Raw genomic sequence first — 21,314 nt, 5'->3', positions numbered from 1 at the left:
CAGTGAAAGTGACTGAGGTGCAGGGAGAGAACAGAAGGAAGCCAGTTAAGAGTAGGTTAATACTACCTCTTAATCAGCTGGGTAGACTTGGGCTCTCAAGTAATAAAACTGGAGTTCCACTGATTCAGCCCACTGTACCAACCAGGAAATGGTTAAAAAGAGAGAAAAAAAACTGTCATAACAAATGAGGTCATATTGTTAGGAGTTAGGGAATGATGGGAATTAGAGAGAGGGAATGATGCAATGAAAATGTATTTAGATAGCTTAAGAAATTTGAGTCTGGACTTGTTGAGATGTAAAGGGTTTGCCCGTGAATTATTTAGTGAGGAATGAGCCAAATGAGGGAGTCCTCTTCTGGTTTGGCAATAGTTCCAACTTTCTTAGTAAATCTTTTCCACAGATAATACCATAATAGTAAGCCACAAAGAGAAGTATGCTTGTTTACTACTAATGTCTTCTATATGGTACAAAGTTATCTGGGATTATCCTTCCTCTTTAACCTGGTGGTTTAATTTGAACTCAGGAAGGGGAAATGTTGCTAATGAATGGAAGTTGTTACCATGGATTCTTCAACTTTAATAAATCATTGGCAAAAAAACACGATCGTATTTGATTGGGTAAGCTAGATGAATTCTTTTTTCCCTTTTATAAAGCTGTTTTAGCCTGGGAGTAGTGGTACACGTGCCTAGACTCTCTGCTACCGGGGAAGCCAGGGCTGGTGAAACACTAAAGTTCCAAAGTTCTGAGCTCTAGGATGGTTAAAACTGATCAAGAGTCCATAATATGTCTAGCACCAATATGGCGATCTGGAGAAGAGAGGGGGTGAGGTTTACCAGGCTTGCAAAGTAGTGAGTTCAGGGCTGTCCTTCTAACCTGGACAAGATGGGGAGATCTGATCCAGTCTAAGCTAATGCACAATTCAGTAAAACTTATCAAGTGCTTACTATGTGCCAAGCACTGTTCTAGGTTCTAGGGATGCAAAGACAAAGTTAAAATTTCCATGAAAGTTCTACTGGGGGAGGCATGCAATAAGCTGTGAGATAGATAGAAAGCCTCAGCGTCTGAAAGACCTGATTTCAAGTCCCACCTCTGACATCCTGGCTGGGTGACTAGATAACTATAAAAGGGAAGGCTGTCCTGGAATGGATTTGCCTCAAGAGAGGGAATTTAGAAAGACTAAAGAAAGACTTTAGACTTTATAAAATAATTATAATAAAAGGGATTTAGAAATCTCTAATTCAGGTTTTATTAAGGGAGCTCTTCCTGGCCCTTGAAAATCATCGGGGGGGGGGGAGTTAAAAATATAACCCCCAACTATGAGCTCCCCTTTCTAGGGCAGATATCCAAGGTAGACACCATTTGTTTGCCACACTGAAAAATTGTAGGTAAAAAAAGCAGGCAAGCCAGATTTGTAAGGAGATAAGGATTGCTGTGAGGACTGGGTGTCGGGGATACTTTGGTTGAGCATCAGGTAAAGTGGATGGCTTGCATCTCGAGGCTGCATTGTGTGAAACCTATGTAACTGGACATTGACCAACAGCGGCCTGGTCCTTCAAGCATGCTTACCATGTTCTTCTGCCTGCTGCCAAACCACACAGCAGGACTTGGGGAACCTGCTTCAGGGCATGTGTAGTGGAGGCCCCTGCCTCCACTTCAGACGATGCCCAGGTATTCTGAGACTATTTCCTGTCTACTTGCTGTGTGGTAACTGGCATAGAAAAAGCTCAAACATGGATTCATGGTTTTGCCGGAACTGCCATGTTTCAGGGCTGGTTCCTGAAGGGCTCTAGTTCTTGGATCTCTGGCGACTTGACCTTTCAAAGCTGATAAAAGTCATAGTCCAATCTATACTGCCTTTTATACTTGTTCACCTAATAGCAAGAAAGATTGAAACACAAAACAGACAGAAAAATCACCAAGGATTTGGGCTCCGAGGCCCTTGCCCTACCAGGAGGCTCGCAGCAACTGTCTTCCTCACTTGAGAGCACCGGGGAGAGACAGAGGTCAAATTCCTTGCTGGAGCCTTTTAGTTGTACATTCAGTTCCAGCTTAGAAGTCAGTTAAAATGTTTTTCCTTACCACTCTGTATGCAGACAGGAAAGAATTTACAATTTTATGATTGGAAGTAGAGGCAGGGATCTCCACTGCACATGCCTAGAGGCTCTCAAGTCCCCGCATGGAGCAGTCGCAGGCAGACCACACTGTGCGTATTTGAAGGAAATGGACCACTATTGGCCAGTCCTGTTATCCACACTAATATCAAAATAATTATATTCTGAGAACTAGAACTGTCAGAGTTCAGCAGACTTATGTCCTCACTCTGTAGAAAATGCAGAGTGGTTTCACTGACTCTCCTTCCTGGCCCTTCTTCAAGGTCTCCAAAGGAGAGCAGCGGAAGACTGAAGCTGACCCAAATCTAGTACTCTTTTTTTTTTTTTAGAAAAATTTTCCATGGTTACATGATTCTTGTTTTTACTTTTCCCTTCACCCCCCCCCCCTTCGCTCCCCCTCCCCCACAGCTGACTCGCATTCCCGCTAGTTTTAACATGTGCCATCAATCAAGACTTATTTATATATTATTGATAGTTGCATTGATGTGGTCGTTTCAAGTCTACATCCTCAACCATGTCCGCATCAACCCATGTGTTCAAGCACAAACCTAGTACTCTTTGCCAGCTAAGTTGGAACACTGGCCACCCTCATTGTCTCACATGATGAGCAGGTGGGAATGACCACAGCCCTATATGGGTCTCTATTTCCTGTCTAGCAAAAACATCCCAAAGAAACAATGAGTTTTATTTTTCATTTGCCACTCACTACCAGTCCTATGGCTAACAATTTTACACTAACTGTTTCTCTTCCAGTCCCTTTATTACTGAATCATTAGCCAGAAAGAATTAAACTAGCACTCTTCACCTCTCTTTTTCTCATTCCCCAGCTCTTCAACCCTACCCTACCCTAACCATGTCCCATTTGGAATCTACTGACCCCTTCCACTAGGCCTTCACTGTTCCAAGTAAAGAAACTTCTTGGTCCTCTTTTCTCTCACATTCCTACTATTTGCTAGCCTTCACTAAAACTTCACCCATGATATTTCAACTCTGTTCTTCTCTCCCACTGGCTAAACTTTCTCCTCCTACCCCCTTCCCTATATATACTTCCTGGAGGAGGAGTTAGATACTACTAGCTCCCCACTGATACTCCCAAACACTTCCTTTATCACCATCATTTAGCAATTTCTCCTCCTTAGAATTCTCAGTATCAAAAGTTTCCACATAACCCAAATTTATGTTATCATCCTTGAGATTACCTATTCTCCCTCTTTCCTCTTTCTAATATATAGTCATTTGCATGTTATCTCCTTGATTAGAATATACATTCCTTGCTAAGGAGTGAGAGGAAGGAAGAAAGAGAGAAAAAGAAAAAAGGGAGAAAGAGAGGAAGAAAGAAAGAGAGAGAGAGGAAGAAAGAAGGAAGGAAGGAAGGAAGAGGAGAAAAAGAGAGAAAGAGGGAGAGACAGAGAGAGAGAAATGCTTGTTGACTTGCCTTGATGATAACCATGGTATACAAACCTCTAGGCCTCTCCCTGCTTTCTCAAGGTATCAAACACCTGTTTATAATCTTCTTCTCTTCCCTAATTCCTGCCTTAGCACAAGGAGGCTTAAACTACCATGTTGATGTTTCCTCAAACATTATCTAATTTTCTAATTCCTCAGTCTCTAAATTCTATGTCCTAACCTACTCCTTTACTCCAACTTAGCACTCTCTTTTCTTTCTTTTTTCTCCTTTCTTCTTTCTTCATATATTATATATATATGCACATATATGTGTATATATATATTTAACATATGGAATAATGGACCTACACTGGATCTATTACCCACAAGTGTTTCACTTCCCTAATTAAAAAAAACTCAGATATTCCTCTATCTAATAATAACCCATTATTCCATTTCTTCTTTTGCCCTTAGTCGTCTTAAATGTACCTTACTGGGAGAAACTGGTGAAAGGTGCAGAGTGGGAGATGACTATATCACTTATGTACTTAATAAACTACTAACAACCTTGTTTTATGAAACCCTCAAGCACAGATTAACCTTAATAGGATTAACAGATATAAACATACCTTAAGTATCTTTTTTGTCTTGTTAGTTTTTCCTATTTTGTCTAGGTCCTCCCAGGGACCCTGGCCTCTTACTACATCCTCTTTCCCAAGCCTTTAGTGAGCAGTCAGTTGTCTTTCCTTTCATATACTCCCTAAAGTACATATAAGATCCTGAGTTTTACAGTTCAGTGGAAATTCCTATTATTGTTGTTTTTCCTGAGACTAGGCACCCAGAGCAGTGGCTCTGTGTGGTGGCTTTGAGCATTGTTTCATCCCGATTAAAGACATGTTCTATTATAACTACTCTGGTAGTTATGAGAGTTATTTTTCAGGTTGACACTATTGTGGTTCCCAGTTGTCTATAGGATCAAATTTTAACTTCTGTTAGTTTTAAAACCCCTTCATAACTTTCCCTAAACTATTTTTCTAGCCTAATCATACATTACTCTCCCTCCTACACCCTACAATCCAACCAAACAGACCTTCTCTCTTTCTCATTCCCCAAATTCCATCTCCTGTCTCCATGAATTTGCCCTGGATATCCCCCATGCCTGGGACAAATTCTCTCTGCATCTCTACCTAAAATAATCCCTCTCTTCCTTCAAGAAGGAATTTAAGGACTGCTTTCTGGGTGAAGCCTTTCCTGCCTACCTCCTTAACAGCTAGTATCCTCTTCCCCTTACTAGACTTTATTTACTGCCTTATATTTATTTGTATTTAGTCTCTCTCTGTTTAGAATGTGAATTCTTTGAGAGTAGGGATTGTTTCATTCCTTATACTTATACCCTCAATTTAGCATAGTGCATGGCACATAGATTCTGAAAAATTCTCAAGTGATTGATGTCTCTTATTTTACTCTTATCGTTCACTCTGGGAGCATATGTTTAATGAATGAAAAGGTGGATCGAATCACCTCCATTTCACTCTTTCTCTTTCTCACACACATATAATAATCTAGTCCAAAGGTAACAATAGCTTGAGCTACAGTGGTTACAATGTGCATGGAGAGAAGGAGATGGAAAGAGAGAACCGTAGATACCTCCAGCTACAGTGGAATTCAGAAGCCACCTGATCCAATCCTTTCAGTTTGTGATGTTAACTTCATGGCAAAGAAGTATCCTGGTCAGGGTCCCATGGGTGAGTAAATGTTGAATCCAAGTCCCCTGACTCCTAAGCCTGTGCCCTATGCTCTGTCCACTGTATCATTCCAGCAAGAGGACTTAACAGCTAAATGAATATCAAAAAAGTCTCTGGATGACACTGTAGCATCCAATTTGAGTGATGAAAATCTTACCCCAATGTCTTCTTCTGGTATGGAAATGATCCTGAAAGACTATCCCAAAGACTTTAGCAGTTCTTGCCAAGTTGGAAAGGCTTCAAATGAGCCCCAACCACAGGCTCTGACTGTGGTTATCATTCAAGAACCAGTCTAGCTAAATTTGGAGGAGCTCACTGCCTGATGGGCTGAGGGATGATGGATTTCCCAGTCACTTTGCATGAATTTTTCAGGCAGCTCTCAAATGTCACCTCCTAAGTTGAGCCTGCATGTTCTATATGTGGAAAGATTAATCTCCACGATGAAATCTTGGAACCTTGAAGGGCCATTTTGCTTCCTTTAAACCACATCTCTGTTTGCTTCTATCACTGACCTAACTTTCCCAAACCTAACTCCATCTTACCTGTCCAAACTCATTTCCTCTAGCTGCTCAACAAGCATGCTCTGTTTGGGCTGGTGTGCTTATTGTCCTAGGAACATGCCATGATCCAGTCCTGCCTCTCTTTGCTTTCTCTGTCCTAAAAGAAGTTCCCTATTTTTCTCATGCATTTTTCTCACCCATTCTTCATAGTATAATTCTAAAGTACAATACTTTTTAGACTATTTCGGTCCCCATAGATCTCCATTTTCTGAAGTTTGGCAACATTTGGAGACCCTATCGAACAGTCTCAGAGGCTGCATGATATCGTGGAGACCTCAGTTCAAATTCAGTTTCTATCACTTACTCTCTGAAATGGGCAAGTCGAATCAGGCAACTCTAATATGATGAACTAAGGTAGACTCTTAACATCTGAGAAGGAATTTGCCACCCTGATAAATGCTTCCTTGACCTATTTGGTCATATAACTTAGCACCAAATTCTACGGTTTTATATTATTTGATAGAGGCAGTTAGGACGCACAGTGGATAGAGCACTGAACTTGGAGTCGGGAAGACATCTTCTTGAGTTCAAATCTGGTATCATACACTTACTAGCTGTGTGACCCTAGGCAAGTCACTTAACCCCATTTGCCTCAGTCTCCTCATTTGTAAAACAAGCTAGAGAAGGAAATGGCAAGTCACTCCAGTGTTTCTGCATTTGACAGTTTCACATTTGTTAGTCTCACGTCCCCAACTATACTATAGGTTCCTTGTGGGCAGGTCCCCAAACTGAGACAATGGCTATGTGTCCCTGGGCAAACTGCTTGACCTCTCTTAGCCTCGGTCTCTTATCTGCAAAATGGAGTTGGTAATATTTGTAGCACTTACCTCATGGAGTATTTATGAGATATTATCTCCAAAGTGTTTTGCAAACCTTAAAGTGTTTCACATCATATCAAGCATTATTAGCCCCTAGAACATCTGAAGGCTGGCAAAGGGCTAACATTTCCCTTCTAACAGCTTCGCCCCTATCAGTGTCTAATGTAATGCTGAACCCGCAGCAGGGACTCAAACGATGATCGACTAACTTGTCCTTTACAACCTCTCTGCCTTTGCTTTTAAAAAAGTCAAGTTCCTGCTTAACAGTTAAGTTTGCCATAGAAATCCCAACAGTCAATCAGTTTCACAATTGGAATCTCTACCTAAGAAATAAGATTCCATTATTTGTTGCTTAAAGATTGGCCATAATCTTTCCAAACTAAGCCTTCAGCCTGTCTACATTTATAGTAGTTTACTGACAAGGGGGGCAGCTAGGTGGTGCAGTAAATGGAGCAAGACCTAAATTCAAATCTAGCCTCAGGAAACATAATAACTGTGTGACCCGAGGACAGTCACTTAATTAACCATGTTTGCCTCAGTTTCTTCATCTGTAAAATGAGCTGAAGAAGGAAATGGTAACTCCTTCTAGTATCTTTGCCAAGAAAACTCCAGATGGAGTCACAAAGTTGGACAAAAATGACTGAATGATAAACTGACGAGGGCCTGTGACATGAAAATAAACATCAGGAACTAATGCTTCTTTTTTGATGGGCAGCATTGTGGGTGGCAGTGACAACCTGAGAACATTCCACCCAATTTTTCTCTTTATTTCCATCTTTGTTTTAGATCATTTGTTGCTGCCATTTGGAGAGAAATTCTATTCAGAGTCTTATGAATCATAGTCGAGGAATGTTACAATTGGAGAGACCTTCAACTAAGTTAGCCCAATCCCCCGACTTTACAAGTGATGGAGCCGATACCCAGAATGGTAAAATGATGTGCCCAAGGCTTCACAGCTGGCATGGCAGAGATTTAAATAGCATCCTGGTCTCCTGACTCCAGGCTTGTTGCCTTTTCTATTGTGCCATATCAGTTCCCATCACCCACTACTTTATCTTCACACATTTTTTTTTTGTCGTTGTTGTTCTTTAGGAACATTTTATGAAAAGAGAAGAAAAAAAAATCTTTGACCAAATAATAACTGTCTCCTCATAGGCAAAAGAGGATGATAATAGTGCCTACTTCACTGGATCAGGAGTGTATATGTATATTTGCAAAACAAAGGGCTATATAAATGTCCATTATATTAATATCAATATTAGTCTTAGTATAGTTTTAAAGCGTAGTAGCATTTATAGCTTAAAATCATACTGAGGGGCAATTAGTTGGCTCAGTGGATAGAGAGCCAGACCTTGAGACAGAAAGTCCTAGGTTCAAATCTGACCTCAGACACTGCCTAGCTGGGTGACCTTGGGCAAGTCATTTAATATCCATTACCTAGCCCTGATTGCTCTTCTGCCTTGACAGAAGGTAAATTGTTTTTTAAAAAAGGTTATATGGAAACAAAATGAACTGTAGACTGTTGTCCTATCTACTACTGGAAGTGTAGTAAAGATGCTTTCAATGAGACCACAGAAGATGAGTTTGTATCCTGCTAGTTTTATTCAGACAAAACTATGTAAAAAAATTAATAGTCTCAGTGAGTCTTAGTGAGGCAGTACAACTGGGGTCAGGGATAAAGGTCCAAACTTGGAGTCAGAAGATCTGGGTTCAAATGCAGCTTCTGATACCTACTAGTTATGTGACCACAGGCAATCCACTTAACCTTTCAGTTTATTCATCGGTAGAGTGAGGATAAAAACATCTGTAGTGCCCATATAGTGGGGCTGCGAGACTCAAATGATATACTGTCTTATAATACCTTGCAAAGTTTAAATTGCTATATAAATTCCTTATTATTTTTATATTCTCCTTTAAATGATCTCTTCCTATAATCTGCCTCCAGATTTATGCCTTGCTGAGGATATAATAACATCTTTTTAAAAAATTTTATTTATTCATTTATTTTTAATAACATCTTACAATAGGCACAGGCAGAGCATAATGGAAGAAGCCAGAAGACTTGAATTCTAGTCTCAGCCCTGTCATTGCATAGCTGTGAAATGTGCAAGTTGCTCAACTTCCCAGAGCCTCAGGTTACTTATTTGACAAATAAAGTGTCATAAAAGGCTAGATTTAGAGCTGGAAAGGGATCTTAGAGGACATCTAGGAATAGAGTAGATTATCTCTAAGGATCCTCTTAATTCAAACATTTCATAGAAAAAGTCCCAGAGGAGTTGATGGAGGTTCCCAAGAAAGCTGCCAACTGGGACTGAGCATTTTTAAGAGATGATTTTTCTTAATTAGCAAATAATAACCACAATGGGATCTTAAAGCAGCTAGGTGGTACAGTGGATAGAGTGCTGAGTTTGGAGTCTGGAAGACCAGAGTTCAAATCTAGATTCAGATACTATCTGGATGGCCTTGTGCACATCTCTTAAATTCTTGTTTCCATCCAGTTTCTCCATCTATAAATGGGAATAATGGGCAGCTAGGTGCCACAGTGGGTAGAGTGGTGGGCTCAGAAGTGGGAATACTCACCTTCCTGAGTTCAAATCCAGCTTCAGGCACTTCTTAGTTCTGGACAAGTCACTTCACCCCATTTGCCTCAGTTTCCTCATCTGCAAAATGAGCTGAGGAAGGAAATGGCGAACCACTCTAGTATTTTTGCCAAGAACATCTCAACTGGGGTCAGGAAGAGATGGGCCAGACTGACAATGACCGAATGACAAAAAAATGGGGATAATAATAGAACCTACCCCCACCCCCCAGGTTGTTGTGAGGATCAAATGAGACAATATTTATAAAGTGGTTGATACATAGTTGGTGCTATTAGAAATGATTATTACCTTCCCTTCTCCACCTTCCCTCCTCACCTTGTATTTTCTACATCTTTAGATTAATTATGATATGAAAATGAAGATCTGCTCTAATACTGAGTACTACTTGTGAAAGCTTCCTTGTTCTTTACTAAGACCTTTACTAAGCATATTGTTACAACTGAAACTATCTCAAGGGACTGGTTTTTAGGTAAAATTATAAGTTTACTGATTATATAAGGTTTATTGGTTAGGACGATATCATAACCTATAAAATGATAGAGGTCTCTGTGGCTCTCTCACAAACCAGGCATGATCTGAACTGCTTCGGGCAGTCTAATAAATGGATTTTTAGGAGCTCATTTTTCAGTCCCTCCCTTGACCATCCTAAAGACATTTTCACCCCTTGAATATTGGTCCCTGAATGCCTTTGTAATTATACTCCCTCTAGCCCAGATCTCTTCTACATATATATCATCAAATCTAGTTGCTTTTCTTGCCTATGTGTTCTTTAGTGCCTTTGAGTATCTTTTTTTTTACCTCTTATCTAAGCAACTTCGGGGCTATAATGACAGTGGCAGTTTTACTATCCTTGACTGTAAAAATACTTTGCTAAAATGACTTTAGCAAATATTCATTTCCTATTGTTTGTCATCCTCCTCCCAATTTCATCTTTGAATGCACCTAGGATGACTTGGTTTAGTCTGTTTTCTTTCAGCTGGTTTTACCTTCTATTATTACCACTTTGTGAAATAATGATGTTTATAAGCATACATCATCCTTTTTTTTTTAAACATTTACTTTCTGTCTTAGAATCAATACCAAATATCAGTTCCAAGGAAGAAAGGGTAAAAGCTAGGCAGTTGGTTTAAGTGATTTGCCCAGGGTCATACAAATAGGAAGTATCTGAGGCCAGAGTTGAACCTAGGACGATCTGTCTCCAGATCTGGGTCTTTATCCATTGAGCCACCTAATTGTCCTATCAACATCCTTCTTCATGTGATTTTATAAATGAATTTATATTCCAAGTCAGTGTTGTCTTTGGCAGGCATCTTTCTCCCTTTGGGCTAATAAGTCAGATGTTTGTTGACTAACATACTTTCTGGACTCCTTTGGCCTCCTTGCTATGGTAATCATTTTATATTGCTTCAACTTTAGATGGAATTATTGCAGTATATTTGGTTTCAGTTCTGTTGTCCATTTCCCATTTTTTGAATCTCAACTACTTGCTTAAATAATTCAAAGTTCAATCATTTAAATTTCACTTTATATTTTTATTATTTTTTCTTCTTTTTTTCATGAATTCTGAATTTCTTTCTGATGGTCTGAAAAGTCATACAGATACACAGATTTCTAACTCAGGGACTGGGGGACTTCCACATTAATAATAAGTGTTTTCCTGTCAAAGTAAAATTTATTTCATTCCTTATGGTGTTATTTGGTGCTCACCATGTCCAGCACCCTGTCAGTTTTTTAAAAATAATATTTTATATTTTCCTCAATTATGAAAAACAGTTTGTAACCTTCATTTTTGAAAACTTTGAGTCAAATTCTCACCTTCCCTCCTCCTCTGAGATAGTAAGCAATCTTATATTTTACATATGTAAAAGTGTGTAAAACATCTTTCTATATTAATTATTCTGTGAAAGAGACTCTGAACAAACAAAAGAAAAGTGAAATACAGTATGTCTCAGTCTGCAATCAGACTACATCATCAGTTCTTTCTCTGGAGTTGGATGGCAGCTTTCCCACCATGAATCCTTGAAGATTGTCTTGGGTTAATATTGCTAAAAATAGCCAAGTCATTCATAAGTGCTCATCAGTAATGTTGCTCTTACTATGTATAATATACTCCTGGTTTTGCTCACTTCACTTTGTATTGGTTCATGTATCTATTAGTTCTTTTTAAAAAAGAAAGTGTTCAAGATATAGAAGCAGGAGGCTTCTGTGAAAACCAAGTCTTTGGTTTCTCTCATTTCTTCTTTTTATATATTTCTCTGTCCTTACCTTTTCCCACCTTTGCACTGAAGTCACAACATCTACTGATTCCATTTGGAAGGCTTTATCCAGTTCTTTGCAGAATTTCACTTCCATTTTGTCCTCAGCATCCATTTTTGATACTCAGGCTATTGTTATATTCATGGAGGTCTTTCTGCACATATTTATAATTAGTACTCCTTTCCTGATGACCAAATGTCTCATAAAATGATGTTACCGGTGGCTCCTTAGTATATGGTAAAGCCCAGTCCAGCAAGTTCTTTCTTTGACATAACTATAAACCATCCTCTTCTTTAGCTGCAACTTCCTTTTTAAAAATTTCTTCTGGTTTCATTTACAGCAAGAATATAAAGATTGATATGATTCAGCTCCTCCAACAATATGGAACTTCCTTTAGTCATTGCCCAAGGATCTTATAACTAAGGATTAAAGTTTGCCGATGGTCTTAATCTCGTGTGAATCTTAGCACTCCCAGCTCCATTTCTTGCTCCTATACCACCATTACTTCGGAAAAACAGAAGGAAGTCATTCCTCATTTCACATGTTGGCAGGGACAAAAGCAAAGAGCAAATGTTAGACGCTTTTGTTCACCTCCACCCTGGCTGGGTGGCTTCTTCTTTCTACTCTTCTTCCTCCTTCCTCTTTTTTCCCCCTTCTCCATCTTCTAATTCATCTTAAACAATAGACTTTCATTCATTTATCCATTCACATATATTTTTGGTTCTTCTGATTTCATTCTGTACTCTCTCTCATAGGTCTTTCCATATTTCCTACTATGTTTTGTGTTCATAATTTTAAAAAGCACTAGAATATTCTATTACATTAATGTGCCATACTTTACATAGTCATTCTCCAGGTTGTTTCTAATTCTATGACTCTGTCTGATTTTAAAAAAGCACACTGAATATATTTAATTCTTTTTGATGACATGAGAACATTTTGAACAACAATTATAGTGCTGTAAATATAGGCCTAACATAGGGTTTTATTTCTTCCTTACAATAACTGGCTCTCAAACTAAAATACTTTTCAATATTTTTTCCATGTGAATCAATATATAAAGTACATTGCAGTTCAAATCCAGCCTCAGACACTTCCCAGCTGTGTGACCCTGGGCGAGTCACTTGACCCCCATTGCCCACCCTTACACTCTTCCACCTAGGAGCCAATACACAAAAAAGTTAAGGGTTATAAAAATAATAAAATAAAGTACATTGCAAACTTTATAGCTATATAAAGCTAGCTACCATTATTTACACAAGCCTTTCAGGGTAGAGGTATTGAGTAAATGCCCTGTTTTCTAGGGTTACCAGAGAGTCCCAGACCCTCTAACCCAGTGATAAGCAAACTATAGCCCTGGCCAGATGCAGCTCCCCTAAATGTTCTATCTGGCTGCAGGACATTATTCATAATCTGATGAATACAATGAAACATCAAAAGAGTTGCTTTAGAAACAGACTGACAGATGAGCATTTCCTTTCCTTTGGCCCCCTCTTTAAAAAGTTTGCCCATCACTGCTCTAACCGTCAGATCTCTCTCTATAGGAAGCTGCCATTGCATTTAGGGATGTACCAAATCAGAACTTAATTCTGAGCTTCCACCCACAGACTAACCCAATCTTTTTTGAAACATGCTATATTCCAGAGTGCCAATCACATGATATTGGCACAATGGAGTTGGTTTTCTGTGGAAGTTGATATACCCCAAAATTCTGAGCTTCCACCCATAGACTAACCCAATCTCCTTTGAAACATGCTGTATTTCAGAGTGCCAATCACATGATATTGGCATAATGGAGTTGGTTCTCTGTGGGACCTGCTGCACCCCAAGTTACATGCTAGAATTCTATATACAGGGTGTTTACTCTTGATGTAGAATCAATAAGTAAATGAAAAAAACTTGATAACAAGAATCCAATTAATTACAATAAACAAAAAACTCTCCTGGAACTATTATAAGCCTATCATTGTCCCAGACCCTGGAGGTGGCCCCATTTAGAGGAATGAGGGAGCCCTAAGAGTTCTTGGCAATTGTACAATTTAAATCCTCCCTTGAACAAGCAAAGGGATGAAACAATACAGTTCCCACAGGACATATGACTCACTCTTCCCACAGAATTGGTCATTAGGTACAAGCCAGGAGTCAAGGTCTTGGCTCTCTCATGGCACAGGAGAATGGAATGTGGGATCCAACGTGAACAGAATTCAGGAAGGCTGCTGGTTTGTCTGCTTGGTGGTAGGGACTCGCTGACCTCATCTGGTCGGAGCATCAGAGCTTGAAGGGAGTGAAGTCTGTGGTCAACCTGGTAGAGAAGAGGAGCTCCCATTCTCCTTGTCTCTTTCCCCTCGAACAAGGTCTTACCTCTTTTTAGAGCTTAGGTTATTATCCCTTTGGACCTTTCTCTTTTGGAGGTGGTTCTGTGTCCTGCTTCTCTGAGCTCAGAGAAAGAAGGGGACAGTGAGAGGGACACGATGATGAGCACTTCACACGTTTGCTTTGAGATCTCTTCCTTCTACCTTGCTACTTCACATCTTCTGCGGCCACAGAACCCGGGGACCCCGAGGTAGTGACATGTAAAATTGGGAATTCGGTTGGCCTTGAGCCAAGGATGGAGAGAGTCTTTCCTCGGGTGAGAGTGAAGGACACAGACTACGAAGCCTAGACTTTTGTGGCTAAGCAAAGGTCAGCCTTTTTTTTTCCTTTACCTCTATTTGTTGAAAATTCTCCACAGAGTTCAAGTTGCCTGATATGGGAGTTCCAAGGATTTTTTAGGTCACGTTTTGCATAGATCCTCGGCGACACTCCTCCCAACAGACATTACTTACCATACAAGATGTTAATAAATGCCTTCTCCTTTAGAGATGTTTCCTGGGCCGGTGCCTAAGCTAACACTGAGGAGGGAGTGTAATGAGAAGTCCTTTAATTAAATTCTGTTGGTTGCCTGGGATAAATAAGTGGCTAATGATCACTTTACTCACTACTTCAAACGTAATTTGCTACAGCTGATGAAAACGCACAATAATATTCCCAGTTCATCTGTCAGCTTTCGGGGATTTGTAACATTCTCCTCCATACTCTTTTCTCTGTTTGAAAATGGTTTTAAGGTGGCACTAAGGTAGACTTTGGCTTCAAAAGACCAAGATTCAGGCTATTTCCCCAGGCTTAGTGCTATTAAAACTTTAAACAGGGGGCAGCTGGGTAGCTCAGTGGATTGAGAGTCAGGCCTTGAGATGGGAGGTCCTAGGTTCAAACCCAGCCTCAGCCACTTCCCAGCTGGGTGACCCTGGGCAAGTCACTTGACCCCCATTGCCTACCCTTATCACTCTTCTGCCTTGGAGCCAATACACAGTATTGACTCCAAGACGGAAGGTAAGGGTTTTAAAAAAAAAAAATTTAAACAGCCCTCCGATTTTCAGAATAGCCTGTAAAGCAATTGGCCATACTCAAGACCTCCATCAAACTTGCTTCTCGTTTAAGGAATGAGACCAGAATGGCTCCTGGGACTCTCCGTTTATTACCCCTGCCTCCTGCCAGGTGGCGAGCCATCCCGGCTGGGCTTTTTAGGAAGGAAGGTGAGGGCGTTCTCCTCACTGCAGCACGAACAATGATCTCATTCTGGATACTTTTCCTAAAGGATTTAGTGACATTTATGTAATACAGGCATTCCTACCTCCCTGGTTTCAGAGCCTCACTATTTCCATCCCAAACCCCTTATTTTGAGAAAATTGGCATATGGCTGTAGCATGACATAACACAAACTCACGTAACTTAGCCAGCCCCACATAACCAAAGATTATAGCTGGAGATAAAAGAAAAATAAACACTTTTCATATAATGACTGTCCTGAAGGAATTTAAATGATAAACCTAGCCTGGATTTTCAGGGCTTTTATTAGGCCACAGAACTGATCATACCCGAATAAAATATTTAAATGACTGCTTTTTAAAGAGTCAGCACTCAAATTTTAATCAAATCCTCACGTACTTAATTTATTTCTATTAATAATCATCATACAATATTCCCATGCAAGTATGCATAATACATTATGAAAAGTTGCTTCAGAGAAGTCGATGCAAGTTTTAAAGAACTCATTCTTATTGGTTTAAAATAGTGAAGAATGGTCATTTATTTATACTCCTGTGATTTTTATCATTTAAAAAATTACAGCCTTATAAAGTTGTTCCTTAATGGAGTAGGTCACTGATTTTAATGTGAGCTTAAATACACTTTTTTAATAACAGCATTTGCTGTTTCACTCACGACTATGCCTTTTTTTTTTTTTAAACTTTCCCAATTTGTTCACTGTTATACTTGTTCCAGCAGATGAGAAGCCAACTCACTTGGCAGTGACAGTCCAGTTTTGAACAAACATGGAAATTGGTCTGATATAAATACCTTTAAAATTTTGAGGGTCATAAAACTGGCCGGGACCTTCAAGGTCATGTATCAATCAAGACTTAAATGCCAGGATCAATGTCAATCAAGACTTATTTGCTAGGAGTACTGTGTCCAACTTCCTCATTTTTAAAATTGTATTTAAAGTTTTGGTTTATGGTACATATTTGAATGACTATGTAACTATTTTTGTACCCCCAAATTTCATTTTGTTTTGACAAGAAATATGGAAATAACATATCTCAGGCAGAAAATGAAAAGAGCCATAAGAAATTATAAGATCACAGGATTCAGAGATAGAAGGAACATGAGAAATCATCGAATCCAAACCCCTTATTTCAGAGAGGAGAAAACTGAGGCCAGAAATGATTAAAGGACTTGACCAATGTTTAGAGAGGCCTGACTTTCAAACCGGGTCTTCTGAATACAAATTCATTTTATTTTAAGCTTTATATTAAAGATGTAGGAAAAAATTATCCCAAACTATCAACATTTTATTCCCTCCCCGTACTTTTTTCTTATTTATTTTTTGGATTGATTTATCCAGCCCTGAAAGGGGACAACCTCATTTTTTAAATGAAGAAAAAGAGCCCCTCAAGGTTGAATGACTTGAGCTAGCTCTCCCAGGTATAAACAGTACCTAGATAAGAACTCTGTTCCTGATGTTCAGCCCTCAGCTCCCTGACAACTTGCTGCCCCTGTCTAGGTACTGCAGAAAAATATGGGGCTAGACAAGGTCTTTTTCTAAATATTTGTACATTGAAATTAAGTATAATTTTATTCCAGCTCAGTGAAACAGATATTTATGTCTGATTCTCTTTGAAGTGTGATAGCGTAATTTAAAAACACTGTGTGGAGTTTATATTTGTGTTTGTGTAACTATGCCCTGAAAATCAATCAACAGAGCTCCATGAATTACTGACCAATGACTCATGGAACGGATGGGGGAAACTACCTCTCAGGTTTCATACTATTAATTTATAATTGCAATTGCAAAATGGCCAATAGGCTATCACAGTTTAGTTCCAGGTTATCATGAGGCTCACGTTTTAACTTGGTATTTTTTTTTTTGTTTTGTTTTGTTTTAAACCCTTGTACTTCGGTGTATTGTCTCATAGGTGGAAGATTGGTAAGGGTGGGCAATGGGGGTCAAGTGACTTGCCCAGGGTCACACAGCTGGGAAGTGTCTGAGGCCGGGTTTGAACCTAGGACCTCCTGTCTCTAGGCCTGACTCTCACTCCACTGAGCTACCCAGCTGCCCCTTTAACTTGGTATTTTTAAACTTATTTTCCAAAAAAAATTTTAGTCTCCTTCTAGTGATCAAAATGCCCTTGAGATAACAAAAGGATGGTTAACAATTTAGTTCAACAAATATCAGTGAAGCACCTACTACGGATGTGCAAAGGGCCTGGGGATTTTTTAAGAGAGAAGGCTAAGAGCCAGGCCTAGAGATGGGAGGTCCTGGGTTCAAATATGGCCTCAGAAACTGTGGCTAGGAAAGTCCCCTAACCCCCATTGCCTACCCTTACCATTCTTCTGCCAGTATTGATTCCAAGACAAAAGGTTAAGAATTTTATTTTATTTTATTTTGTTTATTTATTTAAAAACCCTTACCTTCCACCTTAGAATCAATACTATGTATTAGTTCCAAGGCAGAAGAGTGGTAAGAGCTAGGCAATGGGGGGTCAAGTGACTTGCCCAGGGTCAAAAAGATAAGCATTTAAAATAAACATATAAATAAAAGGAAGGCCAAACTTGAAAGGGCACATATTCGATGAGATTGAGTTGTAGCTTAGTTGCAAGGTGATTTGGATATTTTTTATTTTCCCCAAAGAAAGAAAGCTTTCTATATATATAATTAAATGAAGATTTTTATAAGAGCTTAACGGGAATATGTGTCTGTGAAAATTAAGAGTTTTGAGGAAGAAAACTCTCTCTCATCTTTACTGATGACAACTAATTATAGTTTCAGTTTAAGTTCCGGTTTTCATCTTTGCTCTTAATTCAAAGGGTAGCTATCTTGTTAGCAGGAGGAATATTAACATTTTTATTTATGCATTGGTAGCTTTCTAAAGAACTTCCAATTTACAAATTTACATAATTAGGTTCATTAGCACTGGAAGTGACCTCAGAAGTCATTTCAGGGAACTCTCTTATTTTACCAATGAAGAAAATGAGACCTAGAGGGATAAAGTCCAAGATCACTCAAGGAGACATTTGCAAAGTTGGGATCCAAACTAGATCCTTAGACTCCACAGCCATCACTTTTGTTAATCACTGAGGAGAGAAGCAAAAAATAAAAATAAAGTAGTTTATTTCCCCAAACATATCAACAAGATCATGGAAACTAAGTATACTCTGTGCACAATGTTGGTTTTCTAAGACTAAATTAGAAGAAATGTATTTGCTACAAGGAAAGTTATGGGTAAGGGAGAGAGGACAACCCATGTCTTATGATTTTATCCGATCCACAGGTGTAAATCTGGTTGGTATTGTACAGAAAGTGTTCCAGGCATGCCTACTAATTTGGAAATTCTTCAGGAAGTTTGTGGTTGGTTGGTTTTTACTTCAGTACTGTCAGGCCAAGCCCAACCTTCATAAGAGATGTGAAACATTCCAGAATGGGTACAAGAGATTTCTTCATCTGCTCCTCAAGGGTGATGTTTAGCAGGAGAGATGCTGGGTATGTACCTGAGTAGGTGATTGTGGGATGAGAGTGTGTTGAAGCTGAATTGGGCAGGGCAGGGCTAGAGTAGAGCTATGCTTTGGGTGTTGGAAGACTGAGCGCTGTTTTGCTCATAGAAATGGGAATTTTTTCTTTAAACCCTTCCCTTCGATCTTAGAATCTATACTAAGCATCAATTCCAAGGCAGAAGAGCAGTAAGGTCTAGGCCAGTGATGGGCAAGGAAAGGAAATGCTCATCTGTCAGTCTATTTCTAAGGCAACTCTTTTGAAATTTCATTGTATTGTATCCTACTCATTGTATTTGTCAGATTAGAAATAATGTCACAGGGCCAGATAGAACATTTCAGGGGCCCTCCAGCTGGCCCATGGGTCATAGTTTGCCCATCACAGGACTAAGCAATAAGGGGTTAAATGACTTGCTCAGTGTCCAAGAAATGAGAATATTTTCAAGAGAGGAAGCTGAATTTGGGATGGAGGCTTAGTTTAGGAAAAGGGCATTTTGATCAAAGGGACATATTTTTATGTCACAGACTCTTATTATTATTATTATTATTCCTGTTGACTCCTTAGGAGCATAGGGCCACAACCATCTCACGCCAGCGGACTCTGTTCTGGGCAACTTCCCCCAGCTGGGCCCATGTCATTCCGACTGTTTTTGTTTCATTTTTGGCAGATCTTCGCCAGGTCTGTTTTGGTCTTCCGACTTTCCTCCTCCCTGAAGGGTTCCAGCTCAATGCTTGTCTGGCTAAGTCGTCTTCCTGTTTTCGTAGCGTATGTTCTATCCATCTCCACTTACGTTTCTTTACGTCCTGACTAATGGGGTACTGGATTGTTCTTTCCCAGAGACTAGCATTGGAGATCTTTTCAGGCCATCTGATGTTCAAGATGTAGCATAGACATCTATTAACAAAGACCTGGAGTTTGTTGGTGTTAGCGCTTGTCCCTCTCCAGCTTTCTGATCCATATAGGAGGACGGCCTTTATGTTGGTGTTGAGGATTCGGAGCTTAGTGATGAGGGACAGTGCTCTGGAGGTCCAGACAGACCGCAGGGTGTTAAATGCCTGTCTGGCTTTGTTGATTCGGTTTCTGATGTCCTCATCTGCTCCGCTGTCCTTACTGACTATGCTACCCAAATAGGTGAAGTGGTCCGTCTCCTTGATGTTTTCTCCCTGTAGTTGGATTGGCAGGTTCTGTCTGCTGTTGACTGTGATCACCTGGTCTTCTTCTTGTTGATCTTCAGACCTGTCTTCTCCGCTTCTTCAGAGAGTCATGCAAGTTTTGCTTGCGCATCCTGCTGCTTGTGAGAAAGGAGACAGATGTCATCCGCGAAGCCAAGGTCCTCAAGCTGCTTGGTATGAGTCCATTGGATGCCTGTATTGTTGTCCTTGGTAATTCTTCTCATGGTCCAATCTATGACCATCAAGAAGATGAGGGGAGAAAGCATGCAGCCTTGCTTCACTCCGGTCTTCACTGTGAAGGGAGCCGTCAGTTTCCCATTATGGATGACCTGGCAGGTAAAGTCTTTGTATAACCGCTGGATGATGTTGATGAGCTTCGGGAATTCTACTACTCTACAATTCCTCATAAATTTCACAGACTCTTAGGACAGTAAAATTTATGAGGAATTGTAGAGTAGTAGAATACTCATAGCTTTGGGAGTCCCAAGAACCAATCTCATCCAATCTTATTTCAATCTCATTTCTTGGGCCATTCCATTATTTTCAGTTTCCCCACTGGTAAAAAATAAGGGTATGAAAGTAGAGAATCAGTAAGGTACCTTTGAGCTGGCGAGATGAGGGCAGAAGGCTGCATAGGCTACACCGTGCAGGAAACGAGGGGGATGCAATGCTAGGAAGCATCATGGGTATACTGGGTGAGCCCTATTAAATTTCAATGTGAGCATTTTTACTTCAGAAATCTGCAAACAATCACTACAGATCAGGGTTTATTGTACTGTTTTGTTGATTGTATAGGACAGGGGTCGGCAACCTTTTTGACTGTGAGAGCCATAAACACCACATTTTTAAAAATGTAATATCATGAGAGCCGTACAGTGCACACAGCGTGTGCTCCTATAACAGCACCTGAAAAAAAAACGGACTTTATGGCTCCTGCAGAAAGAGCCATATCTGGCCCTCAAAAGAGCCATATGTTGCTGACCCCTGGTATAGGAGATGGAGCAGAAGGCCAGGCATCAGGAAGTTGTTTAGTCATTTTTTCAGGCATATCCAACTCTTTTTAATCCCTTTTTGGGTTTCCTTGGAAAAGATACTTGGAGTGATTTGCCATGCCCTTCTCCAGCTCATCTTACAGATAAGAGTACTGAGACAAATGACTTGCCCAGTTACATAGCTAGTTGTATCTGAGGATCCTTTTGGACTTGGATCTTCTGATTCCCCACCAGGGAGCTCTAGCCACTTCAAAACCCAGCTATTCTCATCAGAGAGACCAGAGTTCAAATGTAGCCTCAGACACTGACTAGCTATGCAACCCTGAGCAAGTCACTTAACCTGTTTCCCCTCAGTTTGTAAAATGGGGATAATCATAGTACCCAGGGTTGTTGAGAGATTCCAATGAAACAATTTTTTTAAAGTGCTTGGTATAGTTTCTGACATGTAGTAGTACTATATGATTATTAAGAAAATGTTAATAATGCAGATTAAACTTGAAAGCATGTATATATCTTTTCTTATACTAGCAAGCTCCTGTATTGCTATAATCATTGGGAAAAATGTGTTTCACCTCTAGAGAAAGAAT

Source organism: Gracilinanus agilis, chromosome 5 (assembly GCF_016433145.1).
Source record: "Gracilinanus agilis isolate LMUSP501 chromosome 5, AgileGrace, whole genome shotgun sequence".
Classification (NCBI taxonomy): domain Eukaryota; kingdom Metazoa; phylum Chordata; class Mammalia; order Didelphimorphia; family Didelphidae; genus Gracilinanus; species Gracilinanus agilis.
This window is presented reverse-complemented; position numbering follows the sequence as displayed.